Here is a 13,546-nt window from a genome sequence, read left to right as displayed (position 1 = left end):
GTTTGTTTTTTTTTTCCCCCCTCCTTCTTCGCTCCCGCCCCCCTCTGCAAACAGCCGCTCCACGTTCCCCCGCGGCGCCCGCCGTGCCTGGCTGCGCAGGTGAGCCAGCACGTTCTCTTTCTTCCTTCTCCTCTTTTCCGCGCGTTTATTTATTTTTTTTTAAATTTGCACGATTTGCTTCCGTTTTCCTGCCATTTTGGAGAGGGGGTGTCTTTCCTGGGGCGTTTCTTTTGGGGGTGGTGGTGCGTGCTTTGTTTGTGGGTGCTGGGTGCAGGATGAGGAGCAGAAGTACCTGTGGAGGTGACGAGGGCGGCTGGCTCCGCGCGCGGGCCGTGCAGCCCCACGGCGCCGGGGCAGCGGCACTCCCGGCCCGCCTGCTGCGGGGCACCAAGCTCGGCTGCTGAGCCGTCGCCTCCTGCCGTAGCCTGAGTTGTTACGAGCCCTCCAGAGGGGTTTCTTGGCGGCTGCCTGGCTGCAGCGCTGCTTTCAGGATGTGTCTGTGTCCGGGTGAGCTGCCTGCGGATGGAATTTTGGTGGGTTGGTTTGGGGCGGGGGGAGGTTCTCTTTGCTCGCGGCGTGGCGGAGCCGGGGCAGCCCGGCGTGTGCGGGGCCCCGGGTGCTGCGCAGGAGCCGCCGGATCCCGGCCGCCGCTCAGCGCGCATCGTGGCGAGGGTCGGATCGCTCTGCTGGGGTTTACGCAGTGGAGGGGGGTGGGGAGGAATTTGTTAGATAATTTTTGAAAAATCCCGTGCTTCAAGTGTACAGCTCTTTTCTGGCAGCAACTGCAAAAGACCGATTCGTTGCAGTTTAGCAGTAAAAGCTGACAATACACCTACGCGCGTATGTGAGAGTCTTATATAATAGTTACGGTTTTTTTTTAAACGGGCGTAAGCAGGATTTATTTTTGGTTTATAAAGTCTTGTGTGGTTGCAGCTTGCAGAATTAGCAAAATATTCTGTTTACTCAACAGAGATTTATTTTACATTCTTTTAAAAACATCTAATTTTTTAATAATAACTTGATTTCATTCCGGCTACGTGCTTTGAGCTTAGTGTAAAGGCCATCTGTACTGGAGCAAGCAGTTAAGGGAGGGGAAGAGAGGAAAAGAAATGTCCTAATGCAGAGACTATTAGGTTGTTTGGAGGGCGAGACTGCAGTTCCAAGCAGCAACAGCAGCAGCTTTATGACTGTGTGTAATTACAGAGTGATTGCATAGGACAGCATTGTTGGAACGAATACGTATACACAGGCTATTGTGCAAGATTTCTGTACCGAACAAAACCTAGTTTTGCATTGCAAATGCTAAAAAGAGAATGTGTTCTGCGTTGAACTGCCACGTTCCTCTTAGACTGACTTCACAGAATTAGAAGAGGAAGGTAGAAGTGGAGTGAGGCTGATCGCAGAAATCACAGATCTGAAATACTCAGCAGTAACGCCACTAGCAGTTTCTGAAATCACAGCGGACAGAAATTGAAAGCTCATTGAATCTGCGGGTTCATGTTTCTAAAGTGATTATATGCAAGGTGTAATCTAAGCAGGTTTGCTACAGTCCTGCACATTTAGTGTAATTCTTGCTCTGGTCAATTTTTTTGTGTGCTTGTGTGGAAAAAGACCTATGTTAAAATAAAGCAATTGCAGTTCAGCTAGCTGGCTTGGAAATGGAGAGAAGAGCATTCAGAAGAGTTTCTGTGTCAGGCCACAAAAACTTAGAGCTTGAACGAACTACCAGACCAGAGAAAAAAGCATGCTCACTCAGAGCGTGCTTTTTCAAGTTTAACTTAAAAGTTGCATCTAGTTCAGTGATCTTGTAGGCAGTGTTGGCTGAGAGATAGTATGAGGCACTGAGAAAGTGTGCCACTGACACTGTATTAGCATGGCTTTTAACTAAGACTTGAAAGAACGTCATGATAATGCCCAAGTTCTTTTGGTACAACTTAATTTCCCTAAGATTTGTTTTTCAGAAATGCTGGTCACCTGTTATTTTTATCAGCTTAGTTTGAGAGTACTTGGAATTCATGACATCTGAAAGGTTTCAGATCTGGTGCTCAGATACTGGCCTTTCTAACATTAGAGACAATTTTCTGGAAGCGTTATCTTCAGCTATTATAGCTGATGTCTTAATAAATGCCACAAAGGCTTGTAAAGTATTTTGAGTACTGCAATGAAAAGTACTATAAAAATGGAAAGCTGCTTTACAATTTCTTGGTGTTCAACGAAAACATATTTTAGCTGAAGACACACATATTATTGGTAGTTTCCTCAGGTTGTCAAGAAAATGGTCCATGAAAAATATATGTGGCTTTGTTAATGAAGAATGAAGGGATCTGCTGACAGTGTTTTTTGTGTTTTGTTTGTTGCTTTGGGTTTTTTTTTTGTCATTTGACAAACGATTTTAGTGATCCTTCTGTAAGTTTATTGGAGCATTTTGTTTTAATAAAACATGAAAGAAGTATGTTAATGCGTGCATTAATGTGATGTTCTACTTGTAGATTTTTCTTGAAATTGTACTTCATGTCTTAACTAATTTGACAATCTGTGTTATACTGGATGTTTTAACCTCAAAATTACCTCGGGAGTAGTTCTTAAAGATTTGATTTGAATCATTTGTGGTAGTGATACAAATAGTCATTCCTTATGCTAAATCTTTTGGGTTTCACAACCTGTGTGGTGGAAGAGAGTTGAGCTAGGATTCTTTGGACTTGTATACAAAGGAGTAGGTAACTTGCATGTCCTTGAGTTGTCCTGTGGTTCTCAGTGGAATTAGTCATAGATATATATACATTTGCGTGCATGCTAGCAAAACAAAGGTGTAGCTGTGCTAGCCTTTAACCTGTCCAGGTGCATGCAAGTAGTGGTGATATGAAGTGATGAGGGCTGTAGCACAGTGCAAGCTTTTCAAAAGCCTGTATAAATGCTCCAAATGTTAGTTTATATTTTTGCATTTTCAATCTTATGGTCGCCTGTCAGTGGTGTTTGCGGAGCCACAGGAGATATTTTCAAACCTGTCATCCCTTTCATGATACTCTTCTGTCAAGCTGCTAATCAAGCCCTTAAGCTGCCCCTGACTTAAGGACATGCAGCCTTTCTTTGGAAATGGCCACTTTGATAGTATGTATGTGGAGGTATGCCCAGACATGTAAGGAGACAAGAGGGACTGTCATGAATCACAGTGGAAATCTGCTAGCCTGTGGCCCTGTTTGCAAAGGTGTGTGTATTTTCTATAGGCTTAGCAGTTCTTGAAGGATTTCTACTCAAGAAACTCACATAGTTTTGTGTTGAGTTTAGCATTTAGCAAACACTTTAAAAAAAACCTACTGATCAAATTGTGGAATAGGAATGTTGAATGTTGGTAAGAGCTGGGTTTTTTTGTACCCTGTTTTTTTTATTTTTTGGGGGTTGTTTTTGGTTTGGTTTGGTTTGGTTTTATTGGTTTTTTGTTCTGGAGCTTTGCATAAAATCTTAGTACTTGTTGCAGTAAATTACAGTTTATGCTAAAATTAAATGTAGTAAATATGAATGTTGTCTCCAGTGCAATTAGTTACATTCTAAGAGACATGAAGTGAGAAATCAACCGCTTTGAGTATTCATAGTGTGAAATGGGGAGGTGAGGGAGGCAGGAGCTCTGGTGGTGAGGTTTTGCAACATATGCCCAAAAAGCTGCAGGTTCTGGCACAAGCAAACCAATGCTCATGAGTCACATCCAAAGGGAAGACTTGTCACTGAGCAATTTGTAAATAGGAGGGATGAACTGCTAATTCAAGGAAATATCCTGAGGACCTTCCCTAATAATTGCAAGTGTGGCAGAGAGCCTTATGTCAGACGGGAGTTGCTTGTACTTTGAATCACACGTTCCCCTGATGTGATTTGAGCCTTTCAAACTAAGAAATCCTTGTTATGCGTTACAGACATCCCTGAAAGAGGTGGCTGGTCAGTAGTAATTTGAGTTTTTGTAGCTGCATTCTGTGTGGAAAATCCAGCAGCTCGCAGTGCACAAATGGCATGTGTCTGCAGCAGGAGGCTGCTCAAGGAGCACTTCACAACGCTTTGCACAGCTTATGTTTCTGAGCAGTCTCCAACTGTAGCACTTGGTGCTCTGCTGATCGACTCCAGTGACTGAAAAAGACAGAAAAAGTTATGAGGGAAAGCTCTACTCTGCACACCGGGAAAAACTGTGAATGCGTGCGTTTTGAATGCAGTCCAGGTATTTAGGAGCAACCATTCGAATGTGGATGCAGAGATGATCTTGGTAATTAATTATTTGCTTTTCAGGATCTCTTGATGCTTCTTACTGTGTTTTGTGCAACTGACGACCACCAGATAACAATTAATGTAATTCATTAATCTGTATATAAAATGATGTACAGATATTCTTTGAAATGTACGTACCCCAAAATTAATGTTCTTTTTATGTACAAGTGAACTACTTGATTGCTCCTTGTTGAATTGACAGCTGGTGTTAATCAAGAAGTTGAAAACTAGGAAAAGCTATTTTGGGAGGGTGTGACCAGTGTGTGTTTATTTTTTGTTTGTTCTTAAAGACATTTTGAAAGGCTTACAGCGAAGCATAGAATAATGTTTTCCTTTTTCCTGTTAATTAGTGAAAATTAAGGATATAGTTTGACTTAGCATTGGTAAGAATTGTAGAACTGTGTAGTTTGATTTTAGCATTGGTAAGAATTGAAACAAGTTAAGTGCTATTAGTACCTGGAGTAGTAAACTGAGAAACAGTTCTGATCTCTTTTTTACTAAATACGTTACTGATACATTACATGCTCAGAGCTGGGATGTAAAGAGACAGGAAGAGGAATCAAGTCAGCGTTCATACTTTGTTTTTTCTTTGCTGCCTGTTATCATCTCACATTGGTTCTCAGTTGCTTGGCTTTCCCCATCATAGGAGAGATTACAGTACAATGATATATATTGGTATATCCTCCTGTCGTTTATTTTAGGAAGACAAATTAAATGTTTGTTTATATTTATATGTACATACACTATTTGTTATATAAATGCATGTATCTCATTTTATAACTCAGTTCCCCTGAGAGCAAAAGTTTCTTTTCCTTGTGATGCTAGAGTAGTTTGGGAAGTTTGGTTTGGTTTGGTTTTTTTTTAAACCATGCCAAAGTTTTTGTCTGACTGTTTGTACTATCATTTTAACCTTGAATATAATGCCGTATTTTGGAGTTTATCTTAATTTCTTGTCTTTGATAATGTTGCTTTTGTTATTTCTAGAGTAATGGCGACCCAAAATATGCATGAATTATAATTGCAAGTTTTGTTCTTATCTATATTTTTATTTTCTTTTTTGAAGGGCTTGTAACTAATAAGACTTTTTAAAATACTGGTTTGGTTTTGCAGCCTGTCTGTGGTACAGAGTTCTGTGGTGGATTTCCAGCTATCAGAGTGGCTGCTTCCCTTCAGCATGGACAGTCCAGAACCTGTTGTTCTCTGGAGCTGCATGTTGTGGGGCAGTCAGCCCGCTGCAATGCTTGTCACCTTGCCTGCACTGTGCATCGTAATGAGGTCCAAAGTTGAAACTAGTCCCAGAAGTCTGAATAATCTCCAAGTAGCCTTGTTACGGTGTAGTTCATAGGTAAAAGTGCATTTTTGTTTGGATCCCAAGTTTCATGAGGATGTTGCAAGATTTCAAACTTGACTTAATCACGTGTGCTTAGGTGCGGCCTTACCTGCTATGCCTGTGTACGTCTGGGATTCCTTGAGCTTTTCCTTTTCAACTCCTGCATTTGTCATCTGGTTATTTGTCAAGAATTGCATTCTTGTTTACGGTTTTATAACATCCTTAACAATACTTTAGGGAGTTTAAACTGTTTTGATTTCAGGCTTTTATTTCTCCCTACATAATGGATTCTTTCATGCACTTCCTGAAAGGAGAATTTGCTGTGTTTGTGGGAAATTACTGCACTTGGGTGGAGAAGAATTTAGCAAAGTATTTTCCTATTTAAATTTGATTTTATACCATATGAGAACAAAATCCCAGCACTGCCAAATTCCTGGTGGGAGGAGAGAGAGCCACAGCTGTAAGACTGCTTTAGGAGATTCCAATGATGACGACTTAGGATCCCAAATACTCACAGATGTGAAACTGGCAGGGAAATCTGACTGTCCCTATGATTTAGTTTGATTTCATTACTTTGAAAATTCTGAGTTGAATTATTCTCTTTGAATCTTTTGTGATAAACTTTAGATGTTATTCTGCATGAGACATGCTATATATTGGGGACAGTTCCATAATATTTAATTAACAATACAAATTTTATTTGGATTTTTTAATGGAAAGCTATTGTATTTTCACATATTTATAAAATATAAGTATATATAAGTAAATAATGTTGACTTTCCAAACAATATTTGTTTAAATTAACAGGGATGTTGAGGTGTCTCTGGAGAAGAAAAGCAATATATTAAAACCAAATCTAGACTTTTGTCGTGCTAGTGAAGCATTACTGTACCCTTAGGCATTCTGGTTATTAGGGGCTTAGGCTGCCCTTCTTGAATAACTAGAAAGCCTTTGAAGTATGGGACTCCTCCTTGGTTTAGTCCTTTTTCTTTGGCAAAAGCAAAATATTTCAGGTATGGTACTAGATGACTTATTTGCTATTGCAGCTTTCTTTCTGCAGAAAATGAACTGTAAATGTTTCTGTAGAAAAATTTGATCTGTGATAAAAAGACCTTTTAGCACCTAAGAAGGTACAAAAAGAATGCGGGGCTCCTTATAAACAATGTATTTTAATATTGAATTTCAGATGTAAGGAATAAACATTTGAAGAATTGAGGAATTAAAAACCTGAGAAGTGTGATATAGCTGATACTATACTTGGCGTTTGCACTTGTTAACAGTGAATAAGGGGCTGCCCTGCAAGAAGCTTTATTGATGTCAATAATATTTTTCTATTAAAAGATGAACAAAGCTATATGGGCTTTTTTAAAAATCTGCAATATAAATAAACTTAGTTACCTTACCTTTAGAGAGGAAATTAAAATGCAGAGAGCTTTCTTAGCAAAAGAAGTGCAGATTTGAAGCCTTGATTTGTAAAGTTTTTTTCTGCAGCTGGAAGAGCTCTTTAGTAATAATAATATTTACTACTGATAAAAATTGTACACTGGAAAATTCAGCTTCCTTATTCAAGTAATCTCTCCTGGCATTTTAAAATGAACCAGGCTGCCTGTACATGCATGTATGCCATGATGCAGGTCTTTGTTTGTCTGAGAGTGGCATAAACATGTATTTGCTGAATTCTTAAGCACAGGATGAGGCTGGGGTGGACTGGTCATAAATCAAATGCATTTCTAACACAGAGGCAACAGAGCAAGGCTAGAGACCCTTCACTGGCCACCGGCTTGCACAGCTGCTTTTTAGCCACTTTATGGATTTCTTTGCTAGGCACCTGTGTCAGAGGTATCATTAGGCAAGTATGAGAGCAAGGGCAGTGGCACAAATACTTGTCAACACCAGCAATTGCTTGACCACATATACGTGGATATTTAGTTAAAGGGATAGTGTATTTGATACTTGATGTTAAAACATCCATGTTGATGTTAAAACATCCATCCAGATGCTGCTGCTTCTGTGCTGACTAAAGCGATGTTAAAATGGCTTTTACTTTTTTCTTAACAGAAATGTTTCTTTTTCCCCAGTGGTGATAAATCAATAGTCTGTTCCAATCCTGATCAGCAATATTCTGTTGTTATAGTACTATAAAGTTCCTGTTGATATTTGTGGAAGAATGACATTTAGATGAAAGAGCAAAACACCTTGTTTGTAAAAGACAACCCACAAACCAACATTCTCATGCTCACACAAAATAAAAAAGTGCCAATATAGGAAGATACTTAGATTTAGAAATTCTTGATGCTTACTTCATGAGAGATATTGGTATTTAAACTACATTTGGAATTTTGATCTGAAATTGTAAATGCTTTCTTTAGCCTGTATAGTACCATAATAGCACACTCCAAGGACCACGTGACAAAAGAAAACAAGAAAACTCAGTGGTTCACATGTTACTCAGCTGAAAAGCAGAGATGGCACTAATGTTTGCAGCAGCCCTTTGGTGTCAAATACAGAAAGATAATCTCTTATGAAGCAAAAAAAGTCCAGTTTTCTATAATCTCTTGGGTTTGAGATCTGCTTGAGAGGGATTTTGAGTATAATTCAAACCTGCATAAGATGTTTTTCTTCTGCTCTTTTGTGAAGGTTTAGGAATGGTACTTCCCAGTCTAGTGCCCCAACTCTCCAAACCACACACCTGTTCTCTGCCTTTTCTCCTTCTCTCCCACTTTGATGGGCTGAAGAGGAGAAGTGGAGGCACAAAAGGCAAAGATCATGGGTTGAGCCAAGAACAGTTTACTGGAAACCACAATGAGATAAGAAAAGGAGCAGTAACAGCAATAAAATAGCTGATGGCTCCCTCTGCCACATTTTCTCACCAGAAGCAAATCTACAGTTTCAACAATCACCCTTTTCCCTAGAAGAATGTCCCTTTCCTCCATCCCAGCAATGGCATGAGATGGTGTAGAGCAGCCTCCATGACCTAGCTGTGCCCCTCATGTCTGCTACAAAAAATAACCCTGTCCTGGCTGGAACCAGGACATCTTCACATCATGAGCATTAATAAAACAGACTGCACCTCATCTCAGGCTGCATGGAGAAGTGTACAGTTTTACTTTAATTTTCTGAGGCAATATGGTTTTACTGTGGGTTTGTACCACTTTAGTTTGGATAATATGCTACGAAGGTGCAGGACACACCTAGATGTTTGGAAAGCTAAGCAATCTATAGGGGTCCCTTTTGTCAAAAGTAAATTTGAGGATCTCATTTGCCAGTGGAGATTGCAATGCTGTGATAGGGTCTGTACCAGCAGTTCTTATAGAGATCTGTTTCAGGAATATAGTCTAGAAATTGAAGCTAGGGGAGCTTTCTAACATATTAATTGGGTTGAAATATTTAAGAAGTCACATCCATACTCTTCCCAAGAAGGCAATTGCTTTGCATAGCCTTTTAAAATCTGAAGTAAAATCTTGCTCTAAATCTCTTTTAGTAGCCTGAAGTGCTTTTATTGTTTGTTCAGTGGTGTCCCACCCTTAAAGGGAAGTGATGATGTATGATTTCATTGAGTCTTTTATTCGTACTTAGACACAACAAGCTGCTTATATGGAAACTGAAATGGGCAGCAATAAGGAACAGGTGCCCTGAGCCTAGAACAAGTCATGCTCTTTGCCCTCATGCAGAAGAGCATTAGGTCTTCCAGCTGTGGAACTTCCTGTATCTAATACACGAGTCTACACTTGCATCTACAAGCTGTTCGACAGCTATAGGATAAGGAGGACTAAAGGCAGGCAGACCTGAAAGAGAAGACAACAAAATGCAATTCAGGAAGCGTTTGTTTTCTGGTGCCGTGGGACACAAAACAACAAAATGTTTCCAGTCTGCTTCCTTTCTTGCAAGCTCGCAGCTGACAAGTACATCGTTTGTGCCGTGTTATCATTCTCGTTTAAAGGTGAGGTAATCGTCTTCAACCGAGAGGCTACTAAACCATACTCTGACCTAACACTCAGGGGCATAATGTGAGTAGAAATGGAGATTCTGCTCCACACAGAGGAGTTGATTGATGGGCCCTCCTGATAGGGTAAGGTGTGGTATGTGAGTCTGAATTTGCATCTATATGGCCGGGTGAGTGTTTTGTCAGCAGGCTTTGTAGAGGAGCCCAGAACCCTCTCATGCCTCCTTGAGAAGCAGTCGACATCGCTGCTCAGAAATGGTTTTTGGTACCCTCTGTTTACCTCCAGCAGATAGAGGCACTAAAGCCTTGGGTGAAATAGCAATTTTTCATTGAATTGCAGATACATTATTTCCTATATGCATCTGCTACGGGCCCTCTTTACTGGCTTTTTCCTGGACATTGTGATTAAAAGTCTGAATTTTAGTTCTCTGCTGAATCCTGTCATGTTTGTTCTAGAAATCTAAGATGTGGAATGGAGTCTTCTGGATTGCACTCTAGAAATGCATGCACAGAAATGAGTGCTTCAATTTCTGTGTAGAGCAGATTGAGTAGTTTCCCTAGCCAGGTTACTTACTTGGCTTTCAATCGTGTCAGTGAACAAAGTTATCATCTCCCTGGTTCTGTGCACTTAGCTGATTTCAGTCTGCCTCTTATGCAGAGTTATTTCATACTTTTCTGTTTCTCAGTTGGGTACCTTTGGTAGTGTCACTGAAAAGGTCAAAGATGGAAGAAAAGAAAGTGGTGGATCAACATTCTCCCTCGAAGCATGGATTTGGGGCATTTTTTACGTCTCTCAGCTGCTCTGTTGTGGGTTTTTTTTAATTGTGAAGATGAATAGAACTACTCAATTTTGCTATGTGCTCTAAAGCATTTTAAAAAGACAGTTCTTTCTGAGTGACTTAATTTATGAGAGTACAGTTTGGAGGTGGAAAAATATTCTTTGTTCAGTGACAGCTCTAACAGAGTAACTGTAGGTGACAGAATTTGCTTGGGAAAGTGCTCTAGGTTAAGTGTAGGATGCCTGGCTGTTTACAAGTAACCATCTAAGCAAGCGATACCGTTTGGATGTGTGGAGGCAATGTGAAAATCTATTGACATCTTTAGTTACTCAACTGGTTTATTTTTGGGACCTCATGAATTGGCAGGACATACTGACCCTGTCTGGAGGGGAAAAGCATAATGACTTTGAATGCAGGAGACTTTGTGAATATTTTGTCAAGTTACTAATATCTCTTTGCAGCAACTGTCATGGAGATTTTAACCCTTTGCTTTCCCCCCTGAACATTTTTGCATATTGTTGATATATTTTAATGAAAATCTGCTAGTCTGTCAGGACAAAATGGCTTAATGAATCCTACAACAGATTTGAAGAGTATGGAGTTTTCTTGCATGAAAAAGGGGGAAAAATGTTTGGTTATAAGATAGCATGTTTGTAACCCTTTGTAATATTAAACCTTCACTTGGAACAGCTATGGGTTGGATTTGGAATTGGTCGTGGACACAAAAGGCTACAGTGTAGGAAGGACAGGGCAATCTTGCACACAAGTAATTTTGGATTGTAAGGAAGTAAGGAGTTGAGAGAAGTTGTATTTATGTTCAAAAACACAGCTGTATTTTTTGTGAAACTGATACTACTTTTGCTCTATGTGACTAGAGAGGACCAGCAGACAAAATCAAAAACTGACAGTAACAACTGCAAAGTTAACACTTTGCCCTTCCTATTATAGGGTTTCTGCTTGTGACTGATTTACTCAAAACTATTACTCACTGTGCATAAGAAAATGAAAACAGGAAGGCTTTCTTGTAGTGTTCTCTTTGTAGCTACTACTTATGGTCCTGATTTGGAGAGCTGGTGCAAGGTTGAATGGAGTAAATAGGGAGCTTGTAATAGAAGAACATGGTTTTCTTTTGGCTTTCAATATTCAGTGTTCTGACACCATCAGAAAATCTCAACTGCATTGTCACATTAGTTGGAAATAATTTTGTTGCTGGACATAAGTAACCTCAAAACGTTTTGCTTGATGATACTTGCAGTCATCTTACTGAAAAGTTAAAATTGTGTTTGTAACTCTTAATTATTTCATATCCCTTTATTCATTCACACAATTAACTTGAAGTCTCACACCAGCATTGCAAGATTTCTTCCAAATGCTGAATTGTGAAAGAGACGAGTTACCAATCACTTTGAAGGGAAAGAAACACTGATTTGACTTTTCTGTGTTACACAAGCAAAATTTAGAAGAAACCCAGCACATGAAGAAATAAAATAAAGCACAATGTTAACACTTGGCAAGCTGACTGGACACGCTGAGACCAAGGTGTCTCCTTCATCATCTTTTTTTTAAAGTAGAAGTGGTGGTGGGTTTTTTGTGTTTGTTTGGGTGGGTTTTTTTGTTTGTTTTGTTTTGTTTAATTTTTTTAAATATGAAAAGGAAGATCTGGAAAAGTTATGTGTCTGGAATGATGTCAGCTTATCTGTTCAGCAACAGCCCAGTCCCATACTATTATTAAATACAATTGCTGGAAAAATTGGCCTTGAAGCAGGAATGTTAATTTCGTTTTGATGGGGTTTTTTTTCTGAAGTGTGCATTGGACATTAGTTTCAAACAGTTGTTTTTTTTTTCCTCAGTCCTATCAATGCTACTTTTCACCTTACTTTAATAAATTTGTGACTTTGTTATAAAGTTATATAATTATTTTGGGACTTCCTTCCAATGCAAAATTTGGAAATGAAGCTGTGTATATTCACAACTTGTAGAAATGCCGAATAAGCAGTGTGAACAACAGAAAAGGCTGTATACTAAAAAACAAACAAATTGAAAAATCTTTATTCAAGACCTAAACGAAACGGCTGTATTGCAGAGTGCCTTTCTGTGCAGGACTCGGTGCTCGTGCTGCAGACCCCCGCAGCCTGCCCGGCTCTGCTGGGTGCCCGGCTGGCCCTGGCGCCCTGGCTTGGCGGAGGTGGGGCTGGCTGGGCGGCAGCCGCACGTCGGGGCTTGCCGGGCTGCCGAGGGCAGGGGCAGCTGCCGGCGCCTCTCGAGGGGCAGCCTGTGCTGCCTGACTCGCCGGGACGGCAAGCTCTGCTGCGGGGGGACACAGACCCTTTGAGAGATAATGTTTCTTCAGGCTATCAACTCGGGCTCTTGCTCAGCAGCTGAGGCATTTCATTGGGAAAGGCAACATCAGAAAAGCATGCTTTTAGACTCCAAGTGGCTTTGGAACAGCTGTACTGGAGCAGCTAAATAAATATAACCACTATAAGAGGAAATAGCTTTTCTAACAGATATACGCACAGATGGATTGTAATCATACTGAGCCCAGTGTTTGCCTGAGCAAGAGAGGAAACCTTTTAATAGTGATCTATAAATGGAAATTTGTGCTTATACCAGCTTCTTCTAGCAGCGATTGGAGAATGCTACTCCTGCCTAGTGGGAATGAGATAAGCATCGCAGGGAGTTGGAAAAACTAGATGAGCTAGGGAGACACTGGCCATGAGCTAAAACAGCAATGTACATTAAAATTTATTGGTGCCCAGCTGCCTACAGAAGTGTCTGGGCAAAAGCAGTTTTTTACAGCAGTGTGAGTGGGCCTGGATAACACAGAACTGAAGTACTCAGTATGCTTGGAGAGAGCAGGGCAGCATAGCACTCCTGTCAGGGGGAAACCCAGTGTTTTGCTACCTCCACAATGCAAAAAAATAAGATACTAAAAAAAATTTCAAATTTGGAACATATTTAGTAATTACAGATGCACGTTCTAAAATATTTTATAATAATAAAGCAAAGCACTGAGCTGAAATCATATGCAGACAGCACTTAGGAGAGTTGCTGCTTCAGGAAGGAATTACAATTGTAAAATAGTGGATCTGGTAAAAGTTCATCCCGGGTTTGTTTTTTGGTTTTTTTTATTCATGGATGAGGGAGTTCTTTAATAAATACTTAAATGAAGTACTGTCCATCCCTTAATTTTCAAATTTTAAGATATTTAACGAAGAGGGAGTTTTGGGATTTTGCTGTAAAACA

General features: G+C 40.1%; 1 protein-coding gene across 4 annotated transcripts in view; it reads left to right on the top strand.

Moving 5' to 3' along the window:
- MIDEAS (mitotic deacetylase associated SANT domain protein) overlaps positions 1 to 13,546 on the top strand; it is a 53,578-nt gene continuing 40,032 nt past the window's right edge. For 2 of the 4 annotated variants that reach the window (XR_014616233.1, XM_084207706.1), the window contains exon 1: positions 47 to 99. The gene's annotated coding sequence lies outside the window, so the exon portion shown is untranslated. Of the gene's footprint in view, positions 100 to 436; positions 508 to 13,546 lie in introns of those variants that run through there. The other 2 variants (XM_084207707.1, XM_084207708.1) reach the window with 2 other exon arrangements.

Source organism: Fringilla coelebs (genome assembly GCF_963513975.1).
Source record: "Fringilla coelebs genome assembly, chromosome: 6".
NCBI classification, from domain to species: Eukaryota; Metazoa; Chordata; class Aves; order Passeriformes; family Fringillidae; genus Fringilla; species Fringilla coelebs.
Note: the sequence above shows the minus strand (reverse complement) of the source record. Positions and strands in the feature narration are given on the sequence as shown.